Source organism: Leiobunum rupestre, chromosome 3 (genome assembly GCF_980474605.1).
Source record: "Leiobunum rupestre chromosome 3, qqLeiRupe1.1.hap1, whole genome shotgun sequence".
NCBI lineage: Eukaryota > Metazoa > Arthropoda > Arachnida > Opiliones > Sclerosomatidae > Leiobunum > Leiobunum rupestre.
In genome coordinates, this window is record NC_143386.1 from 70,815,162 (window position 1) to 70,821,891 (window position 6,730).

At 35.7% G+C, this 6,730-nt stretch overlaps 3 non-coding genes across 3 annotated transcripts; 2 read left to right on the forward strand and 1 right to left on the reverse strand.

Moving 5' to 3' along the window:
• Positions 1-2,678: 2,678 nt before the first annotated feature.
• TRNAT-GGU (transfer RNA threonine (anticodon GGU)) lies at positions 2,679-2,751 on the reverse strand. Its single transcript has one exon. It is a non-coding gene; the product is annotated as a tRNA-Thr (tRNA).
• A 275-nt stretch (positions 2,752-3,026) lies between these two features.
• Positions 3,027-3,099, forward strand: TRNAT-GGU (transfer RNA threonine (anticodon GGU)). The gene has a single exon. It is a non-coding gene; the product is annotated as a tRNA-Thr (tRNA).
• Positions 3,100-3,375: 276 nt separating this feature from the next.
• On the forward strand, positions 3,376-3,448 carry TRNAT-GGU (transfer RNA threonine (anticodon GGU)). The gene has a single exon. It is a non-coding gene; the product is annotated as a tRNA-Thr (tRNA).
• Positions 3,449-6,730: the final 3,282 nt, after the last annotated feature.

Consider the following 6,730-nt stretch of genomic DNA (forward strand, 5'->3'; position numbering starts at 1 on the left):
ATTTATAATTATGGGCCACGGATGCCTACCCTTAAATCCGGGCCTGCTCACTACGAGAAAAGACTAAACATTAACCATTACTAAAAAGACGAATTTTTTTCTTGAGTGAAAAATGCCGCCCCTAGAAAGTGCCGCCTGGGGCGGACCGCCCCTCCCGCCCCCCCTAGGTACGCCACTGTTTTTCATCCTAACCTTAAATTCAACAATCCATAAAATTTATAAGGGACTAATATTTCACTAACTAATCAAAATTGTATTTAAAAAAATTAAAGTCAATATGCTTATAAACAAACTTGGCTAATTCACTTTAATTCATCCATAAAAAATGAAATATAACATAAATAATATTTCTACCCCAATATGTTTATGTATATGAAAATTAACATAAATAAAAATAATTTAGTTTTACTTTTTTCTTTGTACAAGGGGGTAAAAAGAAAAAAGAAAATGAAGTTTAATAATACAATTATCTCCTGTGTCTTCAAATGGCACTGTGCGACGACACCAAAACTTAAAAGTAAGCTAAGATTAAGCATTTAGGCCCATAACCTAACGATGAGAATGGCTCCTTTTATAGTTATAAAACCTGCTAACCTAATTTTTCTAGTGATAGTTATATTGGGACCAACAATTTCCCAAAGAGCAACATCATGATTTTTAGTCTGGTTTGGGCTAGAAATAAATTTAATTGGACTCATCCCTTTAATAATTAATAAGGATACTATCAGCAGCTATAAAATATTTATTTGTGCAAGGGGTAGCCTCTTCCATACTTAACATCAGAGCAATACCAATAGAAATGAATTTTTCCTCTTCACCACTTACAGGGCCGGCGCTAGGAATTTCGGGCCCCAGGGAAGATTTCTCAGGCCCCAACCCAACCCCAAATTTTTAACTCCAAAATTAGTTTTTTTTTAAATATTCAGAAATTTTTGTTAGACACTTTTGCCCCGCTTACCGCCCTCCCTAAAAAAATCAATGAAAAATTGGGTATGTGGTTTAAAGCGACCATTAAGTATTACACGTCTTACCTTCTTTGACTCCGTTTAGTGGCCATTGAAGATAGGGACCCCTTTTCATTTCGGGTTTCATATTTTATCTCTTTACGAAATTTTTAAACAAGTACAAAAACCAATTTTGAGATAATCTTGTAAACCATAGTTATTACTTTATATCATAATTATGATTACTCGGTTTTCCAAATTTATTTATTTATTATGTTTTATCCGCTTATTTGAAAATAGTTTATTATATATGTTGGAAATTTAAGAGAGTAATACGCCTAAGTTTATAAAAATGTCAAACCTTGTTGTATTGATCGGATACGATTATAGATTGCAGTCGGCTTCTTTGGCTAGCTAGTAGCTACTCTAATCTAATAATCGACCAACGAAAAATATCTATTCCGAAAAAATAAATCCGAATATATTTGAATCCTGATTCGAAAGTTCCATTAAAAAACATTTACACTTGGCCTATGGATCTAATATGAAATGCCAACGAAAATGGAAACCTAAACCAAGGCCCATCTAAAATTAAAATTTTGATACGCATGAATTTACTTGATTAAGCTGGTGTTTGTTGCGAAGACCGTTTTCACAAAACTTGGATTCCAATTTTTCATGTACGCACTAAATTGACGACTAGCACAATGGCATTTAGTTTATTTAAGTTTGTACCCGTTAATTAAGGTTAGGTAGAAATATTTAATGATAAAGTTATAAAATAGGGTACTCTTCAACGTCCCAATAAATTCCGTAAATTGCGAATAATGCGAATAACGGCACCTGCCAAAACGCAAATCAATATAATTTAGCGCGTCTGTTCCTACCCATATTTTCAGCCTAAATTATCTTTACTACTCAAATCTTTTTATCCTTATTTCATAATCGAATATAATTGGGAGTACATGCTTAATATTTTCATGACAATTACCTATTTCAGTGGTTATTTTTATAACGGATATGAATTGCCTTATTTTATCACTAGGTTGTTTAGCGGGAAATATGGTTTAGCATGTGGTTGATCATAATAGTCAATACATTAATGGACCGATGAACTGCTTTTCAATGTTTATATAAGTGTGTATTTTAATTACCTGTCAGGCATAGCCATCTTTGTTCATATTGTTATTTACCCGATCTTTATAGTGGAGTTTCCCACCAGGGGTGTATTGTAAATGCATCAATGAACTGTGTATCCAAAAAATTATCGTCGTTAATAAAATTTCTAAGCTTGATTATAAAATATAACAAATATTGACTTTTAGGATCAATTTTCTACTCGAACGATTTTATTCCCAATACATTCGTGGCGCGGGTAAAGTGTGTAGGTGTTTCAAATAAATACTATTGTTTTTATGGTCCGTACATTTTTTCGCAGTGATTTGTTTTTTGATCTTTGTCAAAAGGCTGTTATATAATTATTATAACAAGTTTTAAAGACTACATATATGATTATTATATGTGTTAGAAGACGTGTAAAGGCTAAGTGGCAGCCATATTTGAACACGCAATTTATTCTATTTAGTTTTTAGGGTTGCATTAATAACATTGCAATACATTGATAATTTATTTTTTTTATAGTTACGCAGGAATTAATATAATTAGAAGTTTCATTTATATCAAGGAATACCTCTGCGTATTGTTCCATACCAGAGTGACTGGGAAAAATCATATCTCCTCGGGTAGGAATCGAACCTACGACCTTTGGGTTACCGTCCCAACGCCACTACCATTGGACTACCGAGGCCACGAATAATCAGGCCTCGGACATCCAATTTAAGAATGACTCGACCTGGTTCGCATTATTGACGAGATACATTTAACCCGTTGTTGACGGTGCCGTAGCATTTTTACGTCAACTGATTTATAACAGGACCTTGATAGCCTGTAGTCATACATTGATAATTTATTTTTTTTATAATTACGCAGGGATTAATATAATTAGAAGTTTCATTTATATCAAGGAATACCTCTGCGTATTGTTCCATACCAGAGTGACTGAGAAAAATCATATCTCTCGTGGCCTCGGTAGTCCAATGGTAGTGGCGTTGGGACGGTAACCCAAAGGTCGTAGGTTCGATTCCTACCCGAGGAGATATGATTTTTCTCAGTCACTCTGGTATGGAACAATACGCAGAGGTATTCCTTGATATAAATGAAACTTCTAATTATGTTAATTCCTGCGTAATTATAAAAAAAATAAAAAAAATAAATTCTCAATGTATGACTACAGGCTATCAAGGTCCTGTTATAAATCGGTTGACGTAAAAATGCTACGGCACCGTCAACAACGGGTTAAATGTATCCCGTCAATAATGCGAAACAGATCGAGTCATTCTTAAATTGGATGTCCGAGGCCTGATTATTCGTGGCCTCGGTAGTCCAATGGTAGTGGCGTTGGGACGGTAACCCAAAGGTCGTAGGTTCGATTCCTACCCGAGGAGATATGATTTTTCTCAGTCACTCTGGTATGGAACAATACGCAGAGGTATTCCTTGATATAAATGAAACTTCTAATTATATTAATTCCTGCGTAATTATAAAAAAAAATTCTCAATGTATGACTACAGGCTATCAATGTCCTGTTATAAATCAGTTGACGTAAAAATGCTACGGCACCGTCAACAACGGGTTATATGTATCCCGTCAATAATGCGAACCAGATCGAGTCATTCTTAAATTGGATGTCCGAGGCCTGATTATTCGTGGCCCCGGTAGTCCAATGGTAGTGTCGTTGGGACGGTAACCCAAAGGTCGTAGGTTCGATTCCTACACGAGGAGATATGATTTTTCTCAGTCACTCTGGTATGGAACAATACGCAGAGGTATTCCTTGATATAAATGAAACTTCTAATAACATTGCAATACTTCTCCACTAGGGATTTTTCGCGGTAAACTAGAACAAAGGACTTACAAGGAGACTACCCGAGGTGGTTATCACCGATTTTGTTGAAGCTCGGGGGTTAGGTAGACCTTATGGTAGTATGAAAATTGCCAAAGGGAAAAGTTGCAATGGGCTTTAGTTTTCCCATGGCAACCGAAAATGTTTTTGATCTCTCAAAACAAAAAAATCTCCATTTAAAAAAGCATGGGATTTTCTCGGTTTTTATTTTTTTAAATTAAATTTTCAAAACATACCCAAAAAGATGAATTTGACCTATTTTGGGTAAAATTGATCGATAATTTGGGGTAAAATTGATCAATTTTGTTTAAATTTTAACAAAATTTGGGTATCCGAGAAAATCCCATGCTTTTTCAAATGGAGAGGTCAAAAACATTTTGGGTTGCCATGGGAAAACTAAAGCCCATTGCAACTTTTCCCTTTGGCAATTTTCATACTACCATAAGGTCTACCGAACCCCCGAGTTTCAACAAAATCGGTGATAACCACCTCGGGTAGTTTCCTTGTTAGTGGTAGTCATCTTTTATCCGAATAATTTAAGTCTTTTTTATTGCATTAATCAGAATAACATTAACAAAATTAATAACATTATTAACGTTGATAAATCATTTGAGCCGTATTGTTTTTACGCGTACCCGAACGAATAATTTTATTTGTTTGTATAACGAATGTTTTATTTTCGTTAATTTTTTGTCCTGTGATAATTAGAGTTCACAAATATCTGAACTCAAAGTATAATTGTTAGTTTATCTTTTTAATGTAATTATTAATAACATCCTAAATAAATATTTGGAAAAGTAATGTTACATATTTTAAATAAAGGGCTCGACGAAGTCTTGGATAATTCGGATGGGTGCTCGGTGAGATAGACAATCGTGTATGGGGATATTAATATGTGTGAACTAATATAAATTCTATTGTCTTTATGTCATTTAAAGTACCCCGCATTTTGTAACGAAATTTTCCATTATTTAATGTTTGTAGATTGAATGTGTATAATAAAACTAGTTATAATAATCATAAAATTATAATACACAATAGCCGTCCATAAGGGGCAATAAAAGAAATTGAATAGGGTGAAAATGAATGCTTAATAACGAACCAATTAAATTAAAAAAAATACACTTTAACCATCTGGAAATAATAGTTGCGATGTATAAACAGTAATAAGATCTTTTGGCCCTTTTAAAGTAATAAAGACTAATTTCACTTTTAATTTTTCAGCGCTAGGTGCTGGAATTAAATTGTCAATGGGAAACTTGTAGAGCGTCATCGAAATGATAAGAATATCGTTGGCTCGCAAAAATTAAAAGTATTTTTCACTGAAGAACACGACTTGAAAAAGTGACAAGCTGGGCTAGCTAAATGTTTATTCCTTTAATTTTTATTATTTTGGTTGTAATTGTACTATGGGAATTTTTTATTGATAATTTTCCATTTCTACAACATTTATTAAAATTGGCAACTATCCCATGAGCGCTTAGTTTCTACTGCACACATGACAGATATTTCTTCAAACGCACCTTTTATTCAGGAGTTAGACCTTTATCACTTTAAGCATTTTAATTTAAAATAAAACTATGAAATAGGACTAACTGTTAAAACTACATGGAGACGTTGGTAGCTAAATAAACGAAAATAATGTCTAAAGGTCAGTGAAAACCACTCGTTCAATTGGTTTGAAATGTAATGCATGCTGTTTTTTAATAATTGTGAGATTTACTCGTGGTAATAATGCCTCAATATTCCAGAGTGCCGGGAGTAGTGGCTCACTCCTGTAATCCCAGGCGTCCGGGAGGCAGAGTTTGTGTAAGGCCGTGTGAGGACGATCACTAATCCCCCAACGGGTGGTTGTCATACTTCCGCCACGGGTGTCCCAACCCTATCCCCAAGTATCCCCCCGTTGGCGTGGCCGTTACACATATCTCGCACCTGATTAATCAAATGGACGAGCGGACTGTATTGTCCCACCCGTCACAATCGCTCATAACGAGCTCCTAAAAAAAAAAAATATTCCAGAGCGGATCGTACGGAAATAGCTGCCATTTACTACGCAGAAGGTGGTAGAAATCTAAGAAGAGTGAGTGAAATTTTCCAACAACGTCACCCGGATAGAAGACCGTCCGTATCTTCAGTGAGGCGAGCTGTCAATGACTTTCTGCAGTATGGTAATATAGAACCTAGATTTCGAGTTGTTGGTCAGCTTAATTACGACTTGGAGAACACGGTTTTGGCGTCCTTTGTCGCGTACCCGCGTAATAGTTGTTCTGCAGTAAGTGCTGATTTGGGCCTTACAATCATCACCAGAATCCTCACTTTTGGCAAAACGAAAATCCACACTGGGGGTTTGAACACCGTCATCAATTTCAGTTTGGACACTTGAACATTTGGGTTGGTTTAGTAGGAAACCGTCTTATTGGTCCTGTATTTCTGCCACAAAATCTAAATGGGCAGAATTATTTACATTTCCTACAAAACGAACTAACACTAGCAGAACGGGCCAGGTTGTAGTTTCAACGAGACGGAGCCCCGCCTCATTACCACAGAGACGTGAGCGCGTTTCTCGACAACCAATTTCAGCAACGGTTGATGGGGAGAAACAGACCGATACTTTGGCGACGTAAGTCACCAGACCTTACGCCGTAAGATTTCTTTTTTGGGGCTACATTAAGGATAAAGTCTACGCCACTCCTGTTGAAACGCAAGAAGAACTTTGTCTACGAATTATAAGCGCCTGCCGGGAAATCAACCCAGAAATTATTCAACATGTTTTTGACAACTTGATGGTTCGCTCTCAAGCTTGTATCGCAGCTGATGGTGGAAT